The 27,640-nt window shown below is 41.2% G+C and overlaps 1 long non-coding RNA gene across 1 annotated transcript in view; it reads right to left on the bottom strand.

Annotated features, from left to right (window-relative positions):
• LOC138412017 (uncharacterized) overlaps positions 1-27,640 on the bottom strand; it is a 140,313-nt gene that overhangs the window by 60,307 nt on the left and 52,366 nt on the right. The window contains exon 2 of the long non-coding RNA XR_011244532.1: positions 9,615-9,681. This is a non-coding gene — a long non-coding RNA (uncharacterized lncRNA). The remainder of the gene's footprint in view (positions 1-9,614; positions 9,682-27,640) is intronic.

Here is a 27,640-nt window from a genome sequence, read left to right on the forward strand (position 1 = left end):
AGTGATCTACAGGAAGATTGGCTGAAAATTCCTCAATCAGGATAGAAAGAGACTCAACTGGCTGGTGTTTAACTGCGATATCTGCCAAAGGGGGGTGGGAACTGTACTGACTTAGTAAGGTGTCCAAACTTCGATACATGTCCGATTCTTTTTTTTAGGAAAGGCCAATTCTTACTTCAAAAGTCAAGAAAATATGTTATTTTCCCAGAGTTTCCCAAACCTTTGCATGCAGCTGTGTTTTGATTTACAATAGATTTATATCAAACAGCGTTGAAGATCATATTTTAATCGTAGATAGTATGACTTGGAAAATAATGGTGTTGTAACTAATCTTTTATGACAAAGAAAGACCCTAAAAATTTGCTCTTTCAAATGTTCAGGTTTACTTTAAACCATAATCTCGAGCAGGTAAGGCTGGTTGTACAGCCTTACCTGCCATCAGACACACGCGATCGTGTATTTTTTTCTATAGCTAAGAAAGTTATTTTTCTTTGTGTACCCATGGTTTTTATACCATTCCCTCATGCAGTCTATTCGCAGGTGATGGTGGGAAATGAATAGTTCGACGATAGCATCCTCTTGGCTAAAAGTGGGAGAGTATAAAAAAGATCTTCCTTAATTTAAAAGCTTAATTTACTTGGAGAGTACACAGAGACATACTTGGCTCATACTGAAGTGTTTACACTTAAACCTCAGATGGTTTCATTACTTATATGAACCCCTTAGACGTTTCAGACGACTGCCTTAAAAAAGACAAGAGATGAATAAAAATAAGAATTTTGTCATGTTTCAAAATTACCAACATGTGGTGTAAAATCTTAAAACCTGTTGATTCGTCTAAATATTAAGCTTGCTAAAAAAAAAGATACTGGATGAGGAAAGCCTTTCAAATCAGACCTTTGAAGAGTTCACACACAGCGATTGTCAATTGTAGATCAAACGCCATTTTGAATCTAACACTTTTGTAGGCGACTTCCAAAATGTGTTGTGTGAAACTAAAACGTAATGAAGGTAGAACTGTTTCTATCTTCCCTGTGGGAGGGAGGAATGCCTTGTGATAGAAGCCGAAGGGTGCCGGGGATATTGAAATGAGGTGCAGACAGACACAACATTGGAAAGCGGACACACTCCAAGTGCCAAGCTTCACATCTCAAATGTGTTTGACATCAGTGCCAGAGCCAAACAGATTTCATTAATTGCAGGATGTGTTGGATCAAACATTCATCTCCCATATCATGTTGACGACAGGAGGAAGGAGAACAAAGTGGAACTATTGAAAGGATGTTGGAGACAAACACGAACATGTGTCAAACATGCTGTCTGAAACATCTGGAACCACAAGAAACAGCAAATTAAGTTTGCTTGTGCTTGGACACAATCTAAAAATTATGAGAACAGACAGACCCTTCAGCAAATGCATGAGGGGAAGCCCAATTAACAAAAAACACTGAGTGCTTTTACACATACCTGTGATTTACATATGATGTCATAAACATTTTCCACTCATGGAGATCACTGTCATGCAGTGTAAAGCCTATTTTCCCAAGGAACATCACAGTAATGGCTTTACTTTCACCATATTCTAACCATCACACTGTGCAGGTGGGAGGAACACATGCAGGGCAATCTTTACTGGTGCACCTCCATTAGTGCCCTTGCATTTGCAGCGGGGTCATCAGCTGGGGAGAAGCAGTCCTCCACATTTTATTCTATACCCTGGTGTTTTTCGTGCATTCATTCCATTGTCCGAACCCAGCAAGCCATGAAATGGAAACAAGAACCAAAGTCACATTTAAAACAGGTTCTGAAACCTTCTTGGTTGGGGACTCCAGTCAGTTAAGGCTGTATGTTGAAGTTTTATAGTGATGTCCAGACCGTGTCTGTTGCAATGAATGAAAACGGACAATTACTGAAAGTTGTCATCTTTGTTTGTGATTGAGATTCAAAGGCAAAGTAAGTGTATTTGTACAGCACTTTACAACAACAAGGCAATTGAAAGTGCTTTACATAAAATATAAAGGGCATCACAACAAGTTGTAAGAGCAACTTAAGGAAGTACAAGAAAGATTTATTACTTGTTTGATTTAATGAAAGGCCGTTGCAGGGAACGTCTTGAGCATTTATTTAAAAGAGCTGACCTGCAGTTCTCTAGAAGTTAGTGGAGCATAACAACTGGCTGCGGCTTGTCCATGTTTAATTTTGAAACTAGGCACAAAGCAGATAAAACATTCTGTATCTTATGTAGACATATTATTATAACATATTTAATACACTTTGCAACACTTTGCAATAAAATATGATATAAGATACAATGTTTTACAAAACGTACAATATGAGACGATGGGAAATGAAATGAAACAATGTGATACGAGATACTTTAGTAGTCCATCATGGCGGGAGGGGGGGGCATCAATCTGCAATAACCATATTCATAAATACCAAAATTACCACAATCATCAGCTCAACCATCTTCCTAATTAACAGGTTCATCATTACTAATTAGTAATATTAGTCATATGTCATGACTATTAATCGTATAAACTCGTGATCAGTAGATATGATGATGGGACTTGTGCAGAAAAACAAACACTACCAGCCATCATGACGTCATGACGTTCAACAACTCTTCCTTAACTCTACAGTGTAACCGAACAGAAACACAATTAGCAGCCTATTAAATTGGAGTGTTGGTTTAATTTCATTGGCTCGTGATCAGTCAGTGCACAATGGTCAGCAGAGGTAGAAGCAGTTAAGAGCAGAAGCTTTAGTGTGACAGTTTCACAAATAAACCAGTGTGGCAGGAGATCCTTATTGATTCATCTGCCAAAGACCACAAATGGACTGCAGGAAGTCTGGCACCATGTAGTTCCCAGACCCCGCTTGTAAACTTCACATGCAAAATTTGTCTGGTGCACTGATCAAAGATTTTGTAGATGTGATGCAGGACATCCTCTGTGATACAGATGTGAGCTCGGGTCTATCTGCAGCCTATAGAATACCTCTTGTTCTTTGGCCTTCCAGTAATTGACAGACAGCACGTGTTTGACTTTACTCTGCTCTGTGCTGAGGATTAACAGGTGCCTGTCTGTCCAGGGGTTTCAAGTCTTGACCTCTACTTAACTTCGAGCTCCTGTGAGAACCACATGTTCCTGACCATCATTTCCAAAACCGTGAACCATGACCCCACAGCGTCACGGCACTGAGACGCCAATGTTATCTAATGCCTGAACTTGACCGCAATAATATTGACAAGTCTAATGGAGGTCAAAGGATCCCCTGCGCTAACAGGTTTGAATTGGCTCACCACAATCCTTTTCAATAAGCCTCAAACGCTGCAGTGCAGTCATTAAAAATATACACAGGCACAAAGCACTGGGGCGAGAATCTTCACTGTATGTGTGCTCTCAAAACATTGATGCTCCCTTCGCTTTATTTGGATAGTTTCGCAGCGGGATCCTTGCTTATTTTCACTCATAAGTGCCCGGGAGTAATCAAATCCCAACTGAAATATTTTCTTTGCCGCCAGTACCTTTCTGCCTGCCGTTTTCAAACCAGGGATTTAAAGAAGATTAGGGAAAACTATGTAAATGACACTGCTCCTGCGGAGTCAAGCGTAACGTTAGACCCTGAAAGATGGAAGTTTGGAGTCGGGAGGAAAGGGACGCGGGAGGGGGAGGTGGGGGCATGGGGGGGGGGGAGCACATCCTCGGGAATTTCCCTCGGAAATCTGTGGATTATCCCACCAGTTTTAATGAAAGTTGTCAGGATTAGACATGCCAGAGTCCACTGAGGCTGGTGCTGGGGTTAGGGATAGGGACGGGAGCATGGAGGAAGAGAATGAGGGAGCGGGATGAAAACCAGGAAACTATTATACCTACCTCACATAATTTGAGGTGAAATTTCCATGAAGGGGCTTAGTGATGGGGTCTAAGGGAGATGCAGGGGTAAACACATGTTATGATAGAGGAGAAAGGTTGAAACGTTGCAAAAAAAACAAAAAAAACACATCTATCAAACTTGTGTCTCGCTAAAATGGCTCTCTGACGAAGTACGACGTCCTCTTAGTCATACTGATTAGCTGAAGTGTCTCTCATCCCGCCGCCCTCCATCCTTCTTCCCCTCTTCTGTCTCTATCACTCCTTCTCCCTCCCTCTCTCCACCTCTCCTTCTGTCCGTGATGAGACGGTCACCTCGGTGTCAGCGGTGATGGCTAAGTGGGAGCTTGAGCACTTTCTTAATCAGTCTGGGTAATAGAGAGGAGCATGCCGACCACACACCCTCCTGCACACACACACAACCTCAAAGACCTGTCTGCTCTCATTCTCATTTATCCTTACCCCCCACTGATTCATTGAGGCATTGAGCTCTCGCTCATACACAAAGGCAAAGGAAGTAAACAGAAATGACACATTGCTGTTGATACACCTGCACAGCAAAACAGGCACATCACAGACAGATTAGCACAGTGGTGCATGAATTTGCAAACAAACACTCCTGTGTGTGTGTGTGTGCACATAGCCTGGAGGACACACTCAGACACACACTCCACTGTCACAGGGACAACAGCTGGGAATGTCATGCATGCACATTCAACAGACAATCCAATAAAAGAGGGGACTCAGCAAGGGTGAACACTTTGATAAGCAATGCTAAGCTTTGTGCTTGCCTCTTTTAAAGGAGCATTTTGGACATGAAGGGAATTGTTTGTTAGTGCTGTCATGATGAAGTAGGAGGGGGACGCTCATCAATATCATGGTAATACACAGCTGTGTGAAGTGTGTGCATGTTGTGGGTGTCAATGAAGACGTTCCCCTCAAACCAGGAGCTCTATCAGCACATTCCATCCCTGCTGTCGATATCCAGCCATATCTGTCCACTTTCCTCAATATATTTCCTAAATCCCGTTTCCCCCCCCTCTGTCTGTCTGTGGCTGCTAACTCAGCCAACTGTCTTCAAGTTTTCTTTCCCTTCTGTTTTTCTGTCTTCAAGCAAACATCTCTCCCTCTCTTCTGTGCTCACTTCTTCCCTCCATCCTTGTTCTCACCCTCTGACCCAGTCCAAATGGACTCAAGATGTTGCTGCTATTCATTTGCATTTACTTACATCTCAAGTACAAAACACACCCAAGAAAAGGAGAAGTGCTGACCACGTACTGCATGGCCACAAGTGGCTGTGCTGCAGACCATCATGTGTGATGTCATCTGAGGATTGGGATACAGAAAACACAACCCTGACAGTGCTGTGAAAACACAACTGCAAAGGTCGTTTGTGAAGGCGTCTTATTACAACCAACAGTTAGTGTTGTTGTTGGGAGACCACAATGATTATGACGGGAGCAGAGGAGACAGTCAGCTGACGTAGTCTAGTCGACAAGAAACTGAACTGTCACACAGGAAACATTGCTCATTTCATGTGTCGCACTGATAATCAGCGTTGTTTCTTTTATCCATGGCTGTTCTCCAACCATAACCATGTGTTTATTAATGGAACAGTCACAGCAATGGTCATTTAACCTTTCCCTAGTTAAAGAGAAAGTGGGTTGGAATAAACTTGATTTTTTCTCTTTCTAAGTTTTTTACTTTCTCAGAGAATAATGGATGAATCTTGATTACAAAAATCTGACATTTTTAGGGGACTGATTTTTATGAGTGTGTGCAATTTGTGCAGATTTAGAATTTATGTGGTTTCATGGGGGACTGTTGGGCCTTGGCGTAGATATGAACTCTATTGAATGACATTCTAGTTTACTAATGCTGTACTTTTAAAAATATGCAGTGTTTCACCATAAAGTATATTTTAATCCACTTTTTCCTCATAAAATGTGTACATAAATACAATTTATTGAATTAAGAATTTGGAAGTGTATCATTGGTGTAAGATTAGACTGCAACAGAATATTGTGAGCTAGCAACGGAGAGTTGAGTTACTCAGAAAGATATCAGTTTTTGGTTACACAATAATCTTTAAATTCCAAGTCAGAATACTTGCTGGGTAAGTCTGTGTTTAAGTGTTTGAAATGCAAGGATGACAGACTAGGACAAGGAGATTTTAAAATATTTGTGTTGCTTTGTTACTGCAGCTTTTCCCATAAACTTCTGATAAACAAAATTATAGAATTATCCTCTGTTTGACATCAGATAAGTTTGCTTCCAGGAAAACAGAGGATCTTAAGTGGTGACTTCATCAGGTACTAAAGGTTGAACATAAAAATTCAAATTAAACCTTCACAGATTTTGAACAATCCCACCACTACATCTCACCCATCCAATAAAACTGCCTATCTCTGGCTGAATTCCTTTGGCTTTAGACGTCCAACAATCCCTCCTCCGGTTCTATCCTTGCCAGCATTCGGTTTTGAAAAGGAAGTACGCTAAACTAAGGTGTCTTAATGAAGTTTCTTTTATATTGATTTTGCCAAGTTTTGAAAGCATGAATGTATTTTTCATGTTGGCAAGAAGGAAAGCATCATCACACATCGCCTCATTGTCCAGCTGCTCGGTGGCGTTCAGGCTTTCTGTTTATCATGTTTGGACTGGAGAGGCGAGTAAATACAAGCGAGCTGAAGCAATGTCTCGATGTTGATTTAGATACTTCTGGCTCGCCGTCTCCTCATCATCCTCCCTGTCCTCGGTCTGCTGTGTGCCAGTCTCCCCTCTCCCTTTCAAGGGAAGAATTCTTCCCTGTAATCCATCCCAGCTGCGGCAGATTGCACGGCCAATTAAAGAAAAAACGTTTGGTCCGCCCCAAACGAGCCGACCACATGTTGCAGCTCGCCGTCCGCTCTGCCTTCAACCCCCCCCGGGACCTCACCTCTGAGGGGTCAGGGGTCACAGCGCCAGCCATTTCTTCCGCAACAGAGCGGGGAGGAAAACAGAGACTGCAGACAAACAGGACAATTAGCCCCAGTTCTGACTGAGCGTCTCCCAAACAGGCTCCTGCGAGGTCGCTGAGGCTACAGGTCCTGCGTCTACAACTACAGTAGAGGGCAGCCGTCAACGAGGTGATTTACCCCCCCTGTGCTACCGCTCCTCTTCATACTTTTCAATCTGAGTCATGTTTTGTTGGTGGGGAGGGGGGGTTGAAGGTTGAATCCACAGGGAGACCACAGAGCTGATGGCATGGATTGCTTTGGACATTGAGTAAAACATTTCTGCCGCTGTGATGGAATTATAGAGTTATTTTCTGGGAAAGTTTTGGACGTGAGGATGGGATGGAATGTGCACGACTGAGGACAGGGTTGAGAAATGGAGGTCAGACGTTTGCAAGCAAGGCCGTCACAGATGCTGGTTAAATGAGTTTATGAATTTATAATGATATCGCACAAGGACAGGACGGGGCATCCCTGGAAGAAAACAAACACAGGTCAACAGATATGGGGCCGTTTCTTGCCACAGTCCTTTCCAGGACTCTTATGTCCCTCCGTGAGTGTATACGTATACTGGTGCCTGCATCCATGTCGACCATGGTGTTTGTTTTCCCTTCTAAGCCCCGTTGGCGCCCCTCCGCCCTTCACATCAGGGGCATGAAATTAAAGCAGTGCACTTTCTTCCCATAACGCACAGCATAAACAGGAAATCTAATCACAGCAACAGAGCAATGCAAACCCTCGTATTGTAAACACACATAAGCTTACAGTATGTATACAGCAGCATATATGGGGATATGGGAAAGTGCCCAGTATAGATAGACTCCATAAGACACTAAAGCATTCCTGTTCACTGAGGTCTACACGGCATCATGCACGCTAGTAGAAACAGATGCGCTCCATGTAACCATACAATACATGCATGGCTCTTAGTATGAAAAAGTAAGTATGACCTTCCAAATCCAGCGCAGGGATACATGATGTAGAACACAAGCGCATGTGGTTAAAGTCGATCTTTCACAATACAAGTTACATAAAACGCAGTACGATACACACACTGGATGCAACCTCAGTTCTCACTTCCAGCTCACTTTGCTGATTTTGGAAGCATCCTGCTGAGTCTTTGTCTGTTGGCATGAGGTAACCCTTAGTAGCCTGCCAAGTAATTTAGCACCGGACACTTTATAAAGCAGTGCATCAAACGGAGACGGAACAAGAAAAGTTATCAAACGTTTAAGAAGCCAAGCGTATTTAAAACAGCGGCTGCAGCTAATGTCGCATATGACACATCACTGTTGTATGACAAAACAGGCTTCTTTTTTGGTAGGAAATGAAAAAAAAAAGAGTCTGGAGCAACGTTTTTAGGAAAGGGAGAGAATGAGTAACGGGGACCAGTAGCGGAGACACAGACGGACAAAACCACCCAAAAGAAAACAGACAGTGTTGCTTTCCCAATTACTGTCTTAAATTTTGATATGAACCAGAGAAGGAAAGTAGTGGCTTGTATATCAAACCCAGATCTCTTCTTCCGCGCCTCATTTTTCAGTCGTCTGTGTAATAGCAAGATCAATGTGAATGAAATCAACCAACTGTCTCTATTATGACTGTCCTTCTGTTAAATCTCGAATGAAAACAAATGCAGTTCGTCAAACTCTCCCGGGGAAACAGTTTAAGCTGTGGGCCAACTGGTTGACAAGTCTGATTCATTCAGCATGCTTTTAAATTGGAAAATGTCCTCCTTTCTGTATCCCTGCACAAATGTCAGCACCCTCCGCATTTCTACTTTTTTTAGCTCTCACTCTTAACCCGCTTTCAATTCCCTCCCCGTGTTGACAGACGCTCTCATCTGGGCGACCTTGCTTTCTTCCTGTGTTTCCAGGTTTGGGGGAGGTTGAAGGGGGGTGAAAGGTGAAAGGTCAGCCTTGTGCTCAGTGCTGTTTCAGCCTCTGTCAACACAGCCTCTGCTTTGTAATAGCATTTCTTCTGGATCATACTGAAAGGCGAGGGATGGGGGGGGGGAGATGGAGAGCGGTCAAGACATTCAATTAGCGGCACTGTTAGCCAACATACCACAGAGTGAGCGCTTCACATTGTGCCATACATGCATCATGAGGGGCTAACGTCCCGAGTTACGACTGTTTGTGTTCACATTAAGCTCACTGATGCATTTTACTGACACACTCGCAAAGATCCTGTGCTCAAATACAAGTAGAATTTATGGAAAGTGACACTTCTGCAAATTGGGCCAAACTTTGCTTTGTGGCGTCATCACTGCTCCTGGGATAAACAAAGCTAAACAGCTGATTGCACCAATATATACACAGGAGATTATTCCCTTCCATACCAAAGACACATATCATATTAATAATACTGAAATACATGCAGTTATCCTACTGCACTGACATCAAATTATTTTTAAAAAGTTTACTGACAGGGTGATTGTCCATGTAAATAATTGAAAATGTACTATAAACTATAATTAATCTTGAATGATGTTAGAGAACCAAGCCTCTAAATTAGCTAAATCTGAAATTGAAAATAATTTCTTGTTGTTGATAGACAGTCTCTGTGTTTGAATTTTTCATGATAACTAATGATGCGTTGCATTCTTTTACCATCTCTGCTCCTAAGGTCTCCACCCATAAGAAAACCCAGCTGTCAAGCAATCACAACCACTCTGAGATATTAACCCAAACACATGAGTCGGAGCAGGTTTCTTTACTCCTCTCCTCTCAAGCCTGAGTCTTACCTGTGACCTGGGGTCATCCGTCGGGGGGGGATCTAACGTCTTGTTTGGCCGCCTGGGTCTTTTCAATCTGACGTGAAAAAGAGCATAAACAGTGTCAGGGTTTTAACACGTCTCTAACATGCACTACGACTCGAGAGCTCAATGTAGGACCTTTCATGATCTACTCAATACACTGATCAATGTCATTTAACTGTTTTCTGTAAATCAGCCTTCCTCTACCAGGTCAAAGGTCATAGTGATTATGACCATGGATAGCCTGCCCCCCTCTGGAATTGCCCCCCTCTTTTTTCTTTTAACCCCGCCCATCCAAATATCCTGCAAGGTGCTCGGAGCCGCCTGTCACCGTGATTGATTGTCCCTAAATACAGCAGGACCTGATCGGAGGTCGGTTTCTGTGGTAACTCGCAGCGGACCATGTGAATGTTTGTGAACGTGTCTGAGCTGTTGAGATTGGTTGGTCTCGTATACGCCACCCAAAGACCCCTGTGCATATAGAATACCGTGCAAACCCAAATATTGGTTTGTCATCTGTTGCCAGTGTGTGTTTGTGGGTGGGTGGGTGTCTGCGTGTGTACATGAATGTGTGCATTTGTGTCCTGGAATGTGAGAGCAGAAGACAAGGTCTCAGCATTAAGCGACAGAAAGGAATACAGTATGTTTTCCTTTCCAGTGCCAGAGGATGGAAAAACCTGGGGTGTAATGACTCTATGAAATGGGAGTTAAAACAAAATAATCATTAAGGGGCGACCACACACACACACAGACACACAGACACACACACACACACACACACACACACACACACATATACATGAAGAGAGACACCACATATCACCAGCTGTTCTGTCGTCCTATATTTCCCCTGTGAAAACACTTCTCTGTGACAGGTCACACTCTTGCTCGTAACACACTCACATAGTCATAGAGATGGAAAAACACAGGAGCGAAACACACACACACACACAAAACCTAACCCTAAACCATAGTTACTACTTGCTTAAAACTCAACCTAACCTTAAAATATGTGTTCACCTTATAATGTAATGGTTTATGTTATGGGGACTTTTTTTCTGTCCCCGCAAAGAAGACAAATCCCCATGTATTGACTGTGTAACACACGCACACACATGCACGCACAAAATCCTTTCCATTGCGGTCCTTAACTCATATCCCTGAGCTCACCGTTTTTTCCGGCACCTCAAGTTCTCAAGTGTCACACGGCGTCAGACTTCAGTATGAGACCATGAGGTAAAAACAACACCTGTGCAACATCAGTCAAGCTTTATCCTGCACAAGGCAACAAATCTGTTGGAAATTCTGTTCAAGTTGTCCTGGATTAGCATATTATAAGATTGAATTAATCGCACCTCTGTGCTTTTAGCCTGCAGCCTGTGTTTATACTTGGTCACATCTGCATGATGGAAACACATGTGACTTCAGTTACAAATGGATTCTGTTCACAATGTACAGACAAGCAGCACCTGTGTTACTTTTAATAGAGAAGACTGAATCTGATTATTATGATACAAGATCCAGTGTTATAAGGAGCATCTTATTAAATGAATATAAATGTATTATACTACCACTACTGGATGTAGCAGTGTGTCAGTAGATTGGTTCGTGTCATCGGTCTGGGTTAGGGATGTGGGGGACGACATCCCCGCAGTTAGGAACTCAAACATGATTCCTGCGTCTATTCAGAGTTCACTTCTTATCATATAATAATACATATTGTACATTCATATACTGTACTTCCCTTGCAATCGCGAATGTTCATGCTTGTGCCAGTATCTCACAGTGGTCTGATTCCTCATTTTAAGAGACTAGGCAGTGTCCATTCTAAACCCTCTGTTTGGAAAAAGGCTGTTTGCTTGGTCTGTGGTGATGCCGGTTGCAGTTTTCATTCTGAAACTGTAAAGTGACCTGCAGTCATTGAGCTGCAGCCACTGAAGACTCGCTGCAGGAACCCCCAAAGATATAAATACAAGGCTCACATGATTGAATGTTGAGGAATTTAGTGATTATAGTAAAAATGAGAAGACAAAGAAACGGAACGCAACAATACGGCTTCTGGAGTGTGCGGATTGGAAGGTCGGGATCCAGGCTACCTGAGTCCAGACCGACTGTAAGATCTACTTCCTAATGAAGCAACATGGAGCAAGCATTACGTCCTTGTACACAAATCTATTCAAAGTTTATTAATACTGAACGTATCACGTGTCCAAATTGCCTCAAAGTTGCGCTGCATTTTCTTGAACTCTCAACGATACAGGTGAAAAGTGGGAAGGTGAAAAGATGAATGGATTCTGAGACATGAGAGCCACATAGAGACAGAGATTTCTGGAATCAGAAGGCATGAAAACAGCTCTTCCCCAGGGTGCGTCCACATGGGTTTGCTAGCTGGACATTTCTCTGTCAGTCTTTCCATCTTTCCTTCAGTCCCTTTTTAGTCTGTTTCATCACAGCTGTCCACATTTCCCTCCCCCCCACCCTCGTTGTCTCTGTACCCCCACCTACTTGTCTCTCTGTCATTTTAACCTTCACTCTCTATCTGTCTGCGTCTGTCAGTCTTTGCCCTCCTCTCTACTTTTTCGCTTTCATCATGGCTCTGTTTTTCTCCAGAGGTGAGTGTTGATAGCTGCCATATTTCCTCCCAGCCCCGTCCTCTTCGTCTGCTCTGCACCTCTCTGGTCCTCCCCACCCTCGCCTGGTGCAAATCAGGCAACACATCACAGCCAAAAAGGCGGTTTTAACAAGGACTCTTATTTTATTTCACCATCATGTCGTCATTATCTATAAGGCCATTTTCAGGTCAGTTTCGGATGACACACTTCAGTCGGACAATACCACAGATTATTTCGTCTCAATGAGTGATGAGAGGATATATGGCCTTCCATGTGATGACAGACATTTCTCTCTAACTGTATCTATAGTTTTCATATTTCTGGGCATATCGGGCCTCGATTGCAGGCAGCGCTACAAATGATTAAACTGGACAGCTTTATGGCAGTTTTGGATTTACGGAGGTTTTACGTGAACGATTTGCAAGGTATTTAATTCCCAGGGTAAAAGGGATAACAGTTTTATCATAACATAAAATGTTTCTCTATTGAATTCCTTCTGAATGTAATATAATGTGTTCCTATTGTGATGTAAAATGACATATAATGCAGTGTGACAGGAGACTTTCTCTGTATTGTGTGTACTTGATCACTCGTAGTATGATGCAGTTTGCCATTCCTCTCAGTATCTTCCCATTTCCAACCCTGCCAATCACTCCTGACCTACGTGAAGCCCAGACCCTCCCACCTCTCAGTCACCTGACGCTTCCCCGCCCACCTACTCACCAGTTCCTAATTGCCTGATCAATAACGAGTATATACACTGACTCTCTTCCACCCACTCTCTGCCAGGTTGTCTTCAGTGCTTTCCTTTGCTTATCGGTTTTTTGTCTGTTAACCAGCTGCCTGTTCTATTGGATTTGGCCTTTTTGCCTTTTCTTGTCGACCTCTGAGCCGCTCCCCGTCTTCACTAATGGCTCGTCACTGCGTACTTTTGTCTACCGAGACTCGATAAAGGCAAACTCCTTTGAAATTAAATTTTAGCTGTAGATTCCTCCCTATACTGAGCTGTGATGTCTGTGCAGTCCACAAAGTTCTGATGTTTTTAGATGAACCATTTTGTGTTTTGAACTTGTTGGATTGTTCAGGGACATTTTCACTTTCTTTCTGTTTTTCATGTTTAGTGTTGTGACCACATGTTTATTGCCAAATAAAAAGTAAATAAGTAAACTGAAAAAGATAAAAGTTTCCTAAGGCAACTCACACATAATCAAGGCAAACTGTACTGTACAGGCATGTGTGCACTTATTTTGGGATTTGACAGCAGTATATGGAAATCCTGTGTGTGTACCTATGTTTTACAACTGGACTCTCTGAGACCCTAAAGCAGGAGGTAATGTGTCATTTTCACTTTAGATACATGTCGGCAGTTAACGATCATGTTTTAAGAAAGTAAGCCATGGTGGTATCAAGTTAAATTAAACAATATTTTATAAATATACAATATTTTGTATTTTTGTTAGAAAGGCTGCAGAGTCTACAGGACCCCAAAAAGTAAATGTTAGATAAAAAAAAAGAGAAAATCCATTAAAATTGGTTTAACGGACAGGATTACTGTGTGTTTGTGTAGGAAGAACTGTTGTATCTATTTACGATAAACAGATTTAAATCCAGAGCACACAAATAATTGTGCATGTGTCTTTTTGATCAACTTTGATAAGGAAACATCCAAACAGCCAAGAGCAGCGATGAAACCCAAACAAACATGAAGTTTGAATGAGTTGAATTTGTTTCCCGAGGCAAAGAGACAGCATATATAAAATTTTAGTCCCTATTCTTTATAACATTTATTTATTTATTGCTTTATATTCTATAAACCACTGTGATATTAACTTCTAGGATTCCATGTAAACACTGCTTCCAAAAGTATGCTCTCATCCTTCTTCTCCTCCTATTTCACCTCTACTGTATGCATGACTGCAAACATCCAACAGTGTCATCGGTGGTGAGCTGCGACATACTCGGCCGAGTTCCTTCATCATTTTTGGGCAGGTGATTTCACGACCACGGTCTTGTTTTTGGGGATCCTAGGAGGTCTCTCAACAAGGCCTCCGAGTCAGTGAGAACATTACATTCCCTCCGTGCCCGTGTCTGTCTTCTCCAGCCCGAGCTTGAGTTACACTCTTTTATCCAAGACACAGCCAGGAAAAACAAATGACATCCTTTTTTTTTTAAAGTTAGCAACCCAGAGCTATTTTTTTCCCCTGTTCTCTACCAGTTTGGATCCTGATAGATCCATCAACGTCTGCCCCGTAGTTTGAGCCAGTTGTTCGGCCCAGCCATGATTTGATGGCTTCCATATGAGTGGGTATCCTCTTATGCTATAATGGGAACAGCAATCAGGATCAGTGTGTGAACGGTGGCTGACATCCTGCCATAAAGTACAGTGGAGCGGAGGCTTGCAGGCACGAGCATTAACACACCGGAAACCTGTGAATACTCGCCTGTGCACTTCTGGATTTTACTGAATCCAGGCAAGTGTTTAACAGACACACACACACACACACTGATGCTGCAAGCCTTGTCATTCTTTATCTCAAATCATCGGTGTACCATCAGTGGCGGTTTCAGCCTTCGGGACAGGGATAGTTCTGGAGACAGCACTTTTTACGGTTAGGTAAAATGGCCCTGTCGTTCCCAATCCCAGCTCAAATCCATCAGCTCCATCGCTCCCGTCACCAAAAGAAACTTAGGAGGAGGAAGAATGCTGATCGCCAACTTGGCAGGCACCCAGAATAATTTGGAAAACATCACAGGGACCAAAGACTGTTCCAGGAATCGACGCCTTCACAGTGTAACATTGGAGAAAGGAAGCCATAGGCAGAGGCCTCGTGGAAATATCATGAAAAATAATACACTGTGAGAACGTAAAGCTCAAATCCTGAAGGGTTATTAAATTGTGGCAGTTGTGAAATGACATATATGAAAAAAAGAACCTGTACCGGGAAATGTCAACTTTATGCTGTTTTACTGCAAATTCACATAAACAAGGAGAGTATTGTTTTAGTTTCAAATTTACTGCCAACAAACTGAAGAATAAATCTGAAAAATCAAATTAAGCATGATCAGATTTAACATGGTGGTCCTAGTTTGAAACTGACTGTTGTAAATTATATCTGAGGAACACTGTCAATCATTTCTGATTCCTGACCCAAATAAGTAATAAAACCAAGTTGGTCATCCCAAAATGAAGCCTTGTGGGTTGACATTATAAAGAATATTCAAATTTTTGGTTCTCAAGCAGTACCAAGGCCATTAAACATAATTTATTTCAATATATGAACGTTGGTTGCAAAAATAAAAATGATACATTTATGTAATTTGGTGGAATTAATAATACAGATAAACGATTCGAACTATGGACATAGATGGTATCTACATTTATTTAGCATTATTCAGTTTTATCAACCTCTCAAAGTGCTTTACAGTACAAGTCCCATTCATCCACTCATGCATTCACCCACACATTATCATCACTCTTGGTACAGTGGTAAGGGGTACTTTGGGAGTATATTACCCAACGACACTGGAGTGCAGACTGGAGAAGCCGGACATCAAACTCCCAACCTTGTGGTGGCATCTCCTGCGCCACATTCTGTATTACTAAATCTGAGGTCAAAGCCATTTTAAATATATCGGTGGCATCAGATTGTGTGTCACTTTAGTTAAGGGTATGGCTTTATTAACGTTGTACAGAGAATTGAGTGTGAGGTTCTGTCTGGTCGGGTTGACCCGAGGCTTTCATATGAGGATCTGCTGTGTGTCTGTTACAAACCACTAAATCTGGGACAAAATCACACCCTGATTCACACACTCATAAATCTTCTCCCCCCACCAGGCTCTGATGTCAGCCCTATCCAGCGTAACACACTCTCACGTACACACAGACACACAAGCACACAGATACGAATAACGTTCATCATAAACTATACTGCGGGGGGATATTTTTAACAATTCATTTCAATGCCTTTCTAGTGCCAAAGTTTGGGGCCTTTGAAGTCGAAGTGGAAGTGCAAGAGAGGGCTAGTTTAATTTAACTTAACTCAAAGGCTGCCAAGGTCCACGAGGACTTTCAAAAGCATTCAGACAGCTATAAAATTAAGCCCTGCTAAAAACACAACATAATGAAAAAGGAAGGTTTTCAGGGGGAAAAAAAACTGATTGTGTTCGAATGCTTTCTTCATGTGTAGAGAACGTTCACGGGCGAGATAGCAATTCAAAACATTCATCAAATCTAATGCAGGACATATATTCATGTTTACTGTGCCTGTGATGATACAAAATATGGCGGTAGAGTTTGTGAAATGAAGAACAGATCCATTCAAAGGGCAATTTAGGACAAACTGACAGAAGATTTCAGCTGTGGGGATATAAAACTCTGGCATGTCATATACTTTAAATGCTTTGAAACAATATCCAAAGCCCCCTTCCCTTTCTACTTTGTCTTTTAGAAGTCAGGGGTCACGAGAGCAGGATATGATATAGTGGGTGATGTAAACACACATGAATACAGAAACAAAGACCAAGTCAACTGGGAAGGAAGAGAGAGGGAAGCAGGCCCATAGGAATAATATGTACATAATATACTTCATTGTCTCAATAATACTTTTTGGAGTTTTGTTGATTTCCCATGGCGTGTAGTAACAGATTCTCTCTACTTGTTTTTAGTTGGGGTTTTTTTTTTGCTATGATTTAAAAGTTTGGCTCAGCTGAAGTCTGACCCCTCCTCAAACCACGACAGAGTAAGTGGCTGGACTCTGAAGGTTTTATTCTGAAAATGTGACTGTGATAGCAGCTGCTGCCCCAAGTATACAAAGTAGAACACTGGATAACTGTGGCCTCACTTTGAGCCTCTACCACACAGGTACGCACACAGTGACTCTGTCAAAGGACCATAAATGCTCCTACTGACGATCAAAGCTCCCGCAGAGTCCCAGTCTCTTCATCACAGAAAAGGCAAATCACGAAGTAGCGTCTCATGGTTTCTTTCAAAATCCTAATTGTTTTACAACTTTGGCAGAGCAGTATCTGGTAATAGCTCATAATTTGCTCATTGGACTCAATTTTCATTGCCATCTCATCATTAAAGCACCCCTGTCATTGACATTGAAGAGAGAGGTGAGAGTAGGGTTTCAGAGAAAATGCATCAACCAGCATTACAACCAAGCAAACACCCCATTTCAAACAGGCAGGTTTATAATGGCCACTGTGCTGGTTGTTTAAAATTACAAAGAATATCAACAGTTAATCTGCCATCATTACTGTGAACGGCCTCATGTTTTGTGTAAGAAAGAAAAGCCTGACAGGCATGAAGCAGCAGTACCTAATGAACAGTCCATTCCACATTTCAAACATTAGCAATACAAATATTTGAAAACATGTAGCAGCAAAGTATGTAGAGTAATTACAAACATCTTTACAGCAAAATGTGCTGTATGAACAACACCATCCATCATGGCTGTATGATCAAAGTGTAACCAAACGCATGGACGGAATGTGCATCATCTGTGAGCGATGCAGAAGAGAGGAAATAAAAGAAAATGAAACCTGAGAAGAGAGAGGTCCCTCTCCTCTCCTCCCATCGGTCTCCAGCACATTAAATGAGTTTGGATGGATTGAAGATCGATGGTGGGGAGGCCCCTCGATAGCTCAGTAGTAAGAGGGATTAAAATTTGAAATCAATTAGTTTTGTGTCTGCAAACCCTTACCTCTGCGGGAAGAGAAAATCAATTAAGGAAATTAAAAGTTGAAGCAGCGACAAGAAAGTCATTTTGAACAAGCTTCTCAGCTTTCATCTTGGTCAGAGCCCAGACACAGTGGCACTGAGGATCTACTCATGGAGAGTAACTAAGTACATTTACTCAACTACTGTACTCGTGTACAATTTGAAGGTACTTGAACTTCACTTGAGTGTGTCACATAGGCCACTTTAAACTTAAACTTCATTATATTTCAGTAGGACATATCTTTTTTTCTACTACATGAACTTGACAGCTTAAAATTACGGGTTGCTTTTTTCCAGACGCTTTGATTTCTGTCTTACAAACAGCAATGGGTCGTCAGGGTCACATTTCAGAAGTCTATGTGTTAACAGCTCAACCTTACAGTGATTTCTGCCTCTAAACTTCTCACGTTCTCATTTTAATAAATATTAAAAGGATTGATTATTTATTCATAAAGATTAGGAAAAGCAAAACTACATTATCTTGCCCCTAAGCTGCCTCTCACACTCAAACACACACACACACACACACACACAGCGTTAGAGCTACTATATCAGATGGTGCCTTTATCTCATTTCCATAGAAGAGGTATATGACCTTTGAACTTTTGGCCTCCGAAGTGAGACTCCCAGGCTCACCGTGGTGCGTGGAACAAGCACAAAGGAGCACACACACTGAGAAAAAAAACAAACTACAGTCCCAGCTCAAAACTGTCGGTTCAAAGAAAGCTGAAAATCTATAACATCAAGAGAGTGTTTTTTTAATGTACAGCAAGCCCTGCAGTTCTCAACCTTAGCCCTTAAAAAATAGAACTTTATTTCATCCTGAATTTCACACCAGGCCCGAGCTCTTTCACTTCAAACTCAGACTTCAAGCTCAGATGGCTTTAGACTGGCTCACATATTCAAACAGTCCCCTGGATGTGCTCTCACGTGGTATAGAAATGCACAGCAACTGCTTTCTATCTCACACAGCCCCTATTTAAGTGTTTGTTGTCAAAAATCACCTTCCCAGCTCTTCGGTGGCTCCTCATAACTGAAGCAAGAGACAGATGTATGGTGATAAAGGTGCAGATAGATGCACAGGACAGAGATAGAAAGGTTAGAGGTAAGGAGACAGAGCATCTCTTTGAAGATGAGAGTCTATTTTGCCAGGAAACAGACCACACAGCCAAGTCTGTCGATAGCCATCATCATCGACTCAGCAGGGAGTCATCACCCGGGGTCAGAGGTCAGCCACGGACAAAACAGCAACAGCAGTGGATTTACAGGCTGGATGTAAATGACCTCAATATAGGCTGACTTAACATTCAGCAAATGTAAACACAAATTCAAAGTATTTTTGTTTTTTACTTGTGAAATATGGTAAATGGATGGACTATTTAAAAAAATAATACTGTTAATTCTGTGTTACTGGATCACTATTCACATGATCTGTAGAATGAATTAATTTTAATTGATTATTATCTGTAGTAAAACACAAAAATGTAAATTGTCCTTTTAATTATAATTGATTAATAATAAAAAGGTTGTCAGGTGAAAACTGAAAAGGCTATACATATTCATATTCAAAAATAGGTAAACGCAATAGTGAATAATTGTTTGTTGTTGTTTTTTATCAAAGCTTCCCACATACACATACAATTATTTCATGACTAATTAGAGTTCGGAGCAAATCCTGTAAGTGACTGCACAGGTAAAAGCTGACCTTCTCCAGTATGATAAATAACAGTAGGGATCTTATCTCCCATCAATATAACTAGCAACAAAACAGCACCTTCAGTATAGTCTGAACATTTTCTGATCTGCTGTGGTTGAGGTGTGTTTACAGATGTAATCACAGCGTCCTGTTTGTTGCTCCGTGATTTGGCGTCATAGTGCAAGTTTCAGGAATGTAAATTGTTTCCCCTGTTGTCTTGTTTCCCCTTAGTTTTTTTAGTTTCAATGGTAACCGGCTGATGTTGTCTTATAAAGTTAACTCTACAACAAATCAGTGATTCAGAAAACAGAAACTAGATTGAGGATTGCGGTTCTGCTACATGCTACATAGAGGAGTCATTGTGTGAACAACTGCAAGAGGTGGTGTGTCTACAAATCTTCAACATGTGGTATTTTATGAAGCGTAATGTACAACCAAGGCTGTGCTTTTCTTTTAAGTCTGCACAGATGTTGAGCAGTAACAGATTACTTACTAAAACATTTCAGGAAAGTGATTACTTGTAAGTAATTATTATTTTGAAACCAGTGAATGGAATTTACAAATGAATGCAATAAATGTATTTTAGCCATATTTGTTAGAAGAGATTAAAGTACACTTAAGATTTTAAAATTCATCAGTCTTCCATTTTTTTTTGCCCACAAATGACCCCGACTGTGATTTGACTGTGATTATGACAAATAAGTTTAATGAGGGATTTACATCACACAGGAGATATTGCAACATGTGGATTTATTTTGTAAACTCGCTAACATCGATAATGTTTGTATGGTTAAACCGAATGCGAGGATAATGGGGGTCACAAGTCATTTTGAGGGTTGGATATTTAAAAATGAATAACTACTATATTAAAGCCATTTGATGAATCTGTGCTGAGAAATAAAACTACAGTAATATAGCTTTTGTAATGTAGTAATAAAATCAAAGAGACAGTTTACTCATGCAATAATGAGTTGTGATGTTAATCAAGTTTGTCTGCGGACTAATACAGAAAAACAATCCTTTCCCACCTTTTCATTAAATAGCTTGACGTGTGGAGTCATAATTAAAAACCACTTTAGGTAGAAAATGATTTAACACTTAATGATGATTTTTTTCAGGGTTGGTAAATAGCGAATTCCTCAAAGTGCAAAGTTTTCTTCTCGCTGACCGATTCAACTTTGAACTAATTCTGTTTTTACATTGCATTATATTTATTATGTAATGCTGTGATTATAATTACTGTGCACTCACACAGCGCCTTTAATTTCTTATGAGCTCCACTCCAAACTATTACCAACACACACACACACACACACACACACTCACACTCACACTCACACTCACACTCAGTGGATAAAGGAGCTCTTATGTCAGTAAGAGAGAAAGAGGGAGAAAAAGCTCCTCCACTCTGTCTCCCTACAAAAGAAGCAAACAGGCTTTGATATCGGTGAAGAGAAGCTCCCTCCGAGCCCAGTTGGAAGTAATCTATTCTACACATATAGACACAGAGCCATTTCCCTGCCCTGCACTCCTCCTGCAGTGGAGAGTCTTTCCCAAAAGAGGGACAGAGACAAGCGTGATGGAATGAAAAGAGGGGCATGGGGTAAGGACGTAAAAGGATATGAGAGTAGAGGGGTGGGGGGGTGGGGGGTGAGTCAGGGGGAGAGAATGAAGACAGAGCGGAGTGTGGTGAAGAAAAACCATCATATCCCAAAGTATCTGCACCTGAGAGCAATTTGTCCCCAGTTTTGGAAGCTTAATCACACCATTGAAGTGTGTGTGCACTCAAATACTGACACATGCACACACACATGCAGCAGCAGCAGCAGCAGCAGCAGCAGCAGCATTTGCCCGGTCTGGAGGGAGTTAGACACGCGGATGATGTCTTCTGGGAAAGCTGCAGGGGTCTTTGAAGAGACACCCAGCTTTCCACCACTCTGCACGATAGACGGTGGGGGCCCTCTCATTTCTAGAGCAACTGTACGAGTGAGTGTGTGTGTGTGTGTGTGAGAGAGAGAGAGAGAGAGAAAGAAAGGGGGAGAGAGAGAGAGACCCAGGCTCCTCCATCTTCTGACATAGAGTGTGTTTTTTTTCTTAATAGTCCATGGGCTCTCTTTCATGGTCTGGGCACTAAGCATTTCCCCTCTCTCTCCTTTTTTCCTTCATTCTTTCTTTCTAGTGAAGTAGCTTGGGTGGAGCTCTTCTTGTGGTGGTATGGCAAGAAAAAAGAGAGAGGGGAAAGAAAGGATGAAAGAAAGAAAGATTGGACTTCCTTCATTTCTCTGTGTCTTCTTATCTGTGAGGCAGAAACCTCCGGAGTGGTTTATCAATGATAAAAACTGCTCCCAGATCAGACCAGATGATGGAATGAACATTTGAGATGGAGGTGGAGGAGGATGAAGAGGAGAAGGAGTGGGCACCGTGAGGGTGAAGGCGGAGGAAGTTTTGCGGTGGGGAGAGTTTGCTTAAAGCGCTGAGCTGTTATTGCAACGGGCGGCTCAGGAATGCAACCACTCACTACTCAAACCAGAAGAGCGACTGAGAGTGAAAGGAGAAGAAAAAGAGGCAGAGAGGGTGATTGGTAAACCAGAGTGTGACCAGGGAAACCACATTATGTCATCGGGGCTTTATGATCTGCTAATAACCAAATCGTATTGAAGAAAAACACTCTGGTTTCAATTAGAGTCCACAAACGCTGCTTGACTTTTAGATATAGGTTCCGTATCTGGGAATTCTAAGCCAGGGCTAATTGTCAAAGCATGTGGACATAAAAAGTCGGAGACAGTCTGATGCTCAAACCAAAATGGATGACAAAAGTCTGCACATGTCCTATTCTAAAAGCACAAGATATCTAAAATCCTGTTTTGCTTACTTTTTATATAATGTTGCTGAAACATGTTTTAAAAATTACCAGTTGTGTGCATGACAATAATTTGAGCGTGTATGAAAGAGAACGTAATCCTATCCTCCTAAATTGGCAATTTTTTAAGAAAACATGTCAAGGAAGAAATGCAGAACACGGGATCGAAAGATTAAAATGAGCCCAGAATATTCATTTCATTATACATTCTGGAGAAAAACTATTTCACATGAACAAGCTGTGACCTTAGAATTATAAGGTTCAGTCTTAGTTTTTCATCAAAAGTTTGGATTTTCAGCAGCCCTGAGGGAATGAATCTACAGTACAAAACTTACACTTGGCAGATATTTAAAAGCTGATAGTGTATGTTTAGACTCTGTATATTTTAACTTCACCACTTTCACAAAAAAAAAAAAATTAAGAAGAAGAACAAGAGCTGCGTATCAATCTGTGTGAATCACTTACGGGAATACGACTGGGGAATTTGACTCTTCAGTTTTTTATTTTTCAATTAAATTTTCCCAAAATAAAAATATAGACTTAAGAGAAGTGAAGTTTATTATTTAATTTCAGCAGATATCTGAGCAAAGAACAAGTGAAGCAGTTGCAGAATCTGACCTATTTTCTGCACTTGACACTTTTAAGATCCTCTGGACTACAACATATCAGCTGCTACTCAAAACGTATTGGTGCTAAATATTTACCTTACCTTAATGTGAGGGGAGGGAAATAAGAAATTAAATAAATAAGCATTTAGGGACGTCTTGAAGTAAAACAAAAGATAAACTAAAGAGATGTAGAATATGTCTGCAGTTTTAAGACTTGAGTTAATGGTAAATACAGTCTGCCCCTGTCTGTATTAGCTAAGTTTTATAATAATGTGATACACCTTTAATATAATGAATTGTAAAGTTTCTTTACTTATGCTATGGTTTGTTGTGAAATGATAGGACTTTCTTTGTCAATATGAGTTAATGACAGTTCTATGAATAATATACATTGTCTTATTCAGCTTTCAGTACTTTTCCCATGATACTTTCCATGATTAAAGAAAAAATGGTAATACTGAGATTGACATGCATCAAGCAAGGTCATTAAGGCTTTTTTAAAATTATAATACAAGTGTCCCAGATCTCAAAGTGACCTGTCCCAGATAATCAAATTCAGGCAGAATTGAATTTTTTTGGCACAAAGAACACTAAAGTCTGCGTCTTGTCTTCTCTGAGTATGACATATCCATTCTCTCTACTGGAGTCTTGAGGATTACAGAAAGGAATAATATGTTGATCTCATGACCTAATTCACCCTAAATTCCAGTTTCTAGCTGACTAACTTTTGAACATTAACATCTTCTGCTGCTGTATTTGTGACTATATTCAGAGTCTTAGCTGAATTATCAGAAACTGAGTGTTGTTTGCTAACTCTTCAAACAAGATTTAATTTCCAGAGACTTCTAATTAAGAAAATGTTTTGATTCTTTTTATTGGGATATTTTAGTCACTTCTGTTAAGTGAAAAGTCTCTTTTAGTACATTTCAGTTTTGCTTACTACAAAAACTAGTAAAAACTGAACCCCCAAACACGGATAGTACTGCAAATACATTGAAACAACGCCTGTGTATTATTGTATTTGAATAATTTGTAGTAAATTGTTGACACAGTAGATTCTGTGTGAGGAAGAGGGCAGATAGAGGTCTGTGAATATCACTGTTTCCAATAATTGATTAATTAATGTTTCATGCTGTATGGCTGCTTGGAAGAGCCTGAAGAGAAAGATACTGAGTTTCTATTCCCCCTCAGACACGCCAATGTTGATCATTTGATTAGGTACTTTTAATTAGCGGCTAACACAACCAGAAAACATCCTGAGACAAATCACTTGGAGCTGCATGGAACCGAGAGTGGAAGGGAGGGAACTGGGCGGTGCTAACCCATCCATCACCCTGTCTCAAAAGGTCTCTAATTAGCTGGAGCCAATCAAAAAAGGCAATCCATCAGCCCCTCATGTCAGCCTAGACCAATCAGAGAGCACCATTACTCACTGTCTGATGCTGCCCAAGCCAATGGTTCGGCTGCGTGATGGAGGTTAGCAAGGGCTGGCTGCCAGGGATGTGGGGGTTTTAGAGGACAGGGGGGTGGAATGGACCTTGACAGCTTTATTCATCCAGCGCTTAAACAGCCTCCAAGGAGAAGCAGAGAAATGTCAACGTGGAGAGGACGATTACGAGAGATATCGATCCACTTTCCTTCCCCGAAAAGAAAAGAAAACACTCCACCTCCACTGCCTCAACACTCCCTGAGGTCTGCTCCGAGAGATGCTGGGAGACAGGTGGAGAGAGGAGGGAGGGAGGAAGAGAGGGATGGAGGGAGGATGCTCAGCCCCCCTCATTCATTCTCTCGCTCTTGCTCATGCTGGCTATGGGTGTTTTTTTTTGCTGGCAATGCATCTGCTTTACAGCAATACAGATAATGCTTACCCAAGGCCCTTCACTGGCTTTGGAACACCAGAGCAACTGTGGCAAAGAGGCCGGGGCTAAAATAAAAACAACGAGAAATGAACGGGCACTGATTTCTTTTTCTTTTTTGAATGTTATGAAACCACCATCATAAAACACTTGTGACATGGCAGACTTGTCTGAGATGTTTAACAAAGCCAAACACCATTAGGATTATATTTTGTTAATGGTGATTGCTTGCTCATGTTGTTTTTTAAGTGTTTCTTTCCGTTCATTAAAAAGCAGCACAGGCTTAAAGGAATAAAAGTGGTGAGAAGTGAATGACAGTTCCAGACACAAAGTCACTCACGGCCCACATCTTAAACACACACTGGTTTCAGTGTGTATGCCCACGTGTGTTAAAATGTACACACTAAAAATATGGTCGGATTAGCACTTAACAGAGAACTTTGAGCAGCTGCATGGAAAAGTTTTTTAAGAAACATTTTTGTTCACAAGTGTATCGTTGTATTCACACTTACTTACACTCACACACTCCCCATCACTGCACGGCCGCTATGATATGTTTTTGGTAAAATTCATTTTGAAATAACTCCCGATGCGTTCTCTCACTCTTTCTCTGTCATTATAAATGTAAATGGAAGTATGCAAGTAATGTAAAATTTAATAAACGTGTTTGTTTACGAGAAAACTTCACTTCAAACTGCCGTTTCTAACAAATTTAAGATTTCTTTTTTTTTTTTTACTTTGACAAACCCACTTTTGCAAATTTTGCAATTCATTAAAATTGATTTAACTGTATTTTACATGACTTATAACAATAACTGTGGGAGGATTACAACTAAACAATGTTGTTCAGACTTCAGATTACTTCGTTGAGCAAAAACTTATCAGAACTGACAAAATAACTTTGGTAGAAACTAAGAAAAGATAATTAAACTACAATAAATGAGAATAATACATTAAATTGTTTAAACACAGACACTACCCTGATACCCTTGATACCCCCACACAAACACACTTGCAGAGTTAATCATAGCCATTAAATGTCAAGACACACATGGAAGCTTCCTTGAGCCCTATTTTCAGCTACTTTCCTTTCTCTCACTCTCTCTGTTACACCCACACACAAGCTCCAGACGCTGCGCTGTGGGTGAACCTGGGCGGTGTTTCCTGATGTCATTAAGCGTGGGTTCTCCTGGGCCACATTGCCACATTTCACTCTACTACAGCTGTTGCTCAGGCCAAGTCCAGTAATCACTACTTACCAGCCACTCGGAGCCACAAGCATGCCAGCAGGAAAAGGCTCCAGGAACTAGACACGGGGCCAACTCACTCAGCCCACGTCAATCAAGTCCACTCAGGAATGAGTGTGATACCAGCAGAGGCTCCGCTGAGCACAAACACATTACATGCACTGAGAACGTTAGCTCGGTTTTATGATTTGGCAGCACTGATGAACAGATGTCTTCTTGCCAGCAATGGGTTCTTGTGAATTTGCGAGCCAAATGTTGAGTAAATTTTAGGGCGACATTTTGAAAAGAAATTGTCCCCACCGTAAAATGGTGGACGGTTAAAACCACAAAAGCTGATGACAGCCCTCCGGGTTTCCCCTTCAACCTGCTGCTTTCTTCATTTCTTTCCCCCGCTGCTCTTACTGGAGCTGACCCCTCACCTGGCTCGTTCCGAGGCTGCAGCCTCAAAGCGAATTCTCCATCAGCCATTGGTTAAACGTCTGAGCCAACAGGACATGACCACACAGACAGGAGACATATTTAAAATTTTATAGGACTCCAGTGAAAAAAGCAAAAGCAAATCAAGAGTGAAGTTGCCAGGAAAATGCAAACAGTCCCAATACTCAACAGGAGCTGTTTGTTTTTACTGCAGCTCGATCTACAGGAAATGTACAGGCTGATCTAAAAGTGGTTCTGAATGTTCCCGAGAAATAGTCTTCTTGTGGTTATCAGCATCTGGACAGAACAATGAAGAATGTGTAATTATACTGTGTGTATACATATCTGGAGGGATGTGTGTAAATCTGAAACGAGAACTAACGTGTCATCGCTGTCAGGAGAGAGCTGCAATTTCAGCCATCCCACCAACCATCAACTTATTTAATTTGACCGGAAGAATATTTTGGACACTTTGAAAAATGTTATTTGCTTTCTTTAGAGTTAGATGAGAAGATTGATACCACTCCTACGTCTAGCTATGGTGTGAAATATGCAGCTACAGTTAGCATCAGTTAGCTTGGTTTGCTAGTGACACTGGCTCTGCCCTGTGGTAATCACCTAATAATGCTTTTAAAGTGCACCAGTTAACACGTGTGTCTCATTTATAACATTTCTTGTACATTACCAAATACTAAATAAAAAAATAAACCTGTTGATCTGTTCCATTACAGATTACCATAAAGTTTAATGACAGGTATGTTTGACATTGTAATTGTTGCTATTTCAGGTTAAAGAAATATGGTTATGCCAAGAATCTGTTATTATCAAGTCAAAAATGTGTTCTTTGTCGGTCTGGAAAAAGTGACATGTTTGAGAGAGAAACCTTTCCTCTGACATGGCTGATATTAAACAACAAAAAAAGGAACACTCCCTTGCCAACCCTCTGCTGCAGGGCTGATGGTGGAGTATTAATTTCATACCTGGAAAAAAAAAAAA

Source organism: Paralichthys olivaceus, chromosome 11, assembly GCF_024713975.1.
Source record: "Paralichthys olivaceus isolate ysfri-2021 chromosome 11, ASM2471397v2, whole genome shotgun sequence".
In the NCBI taxonomy this organism is placed as follows: domain Eukaryota; kingdom Metazoa; phylum Chordata; class Actinopteri; order Pleuronectiformes; family Paralichthyidae; genus Paralichthys; species Paralichthys olivaceus.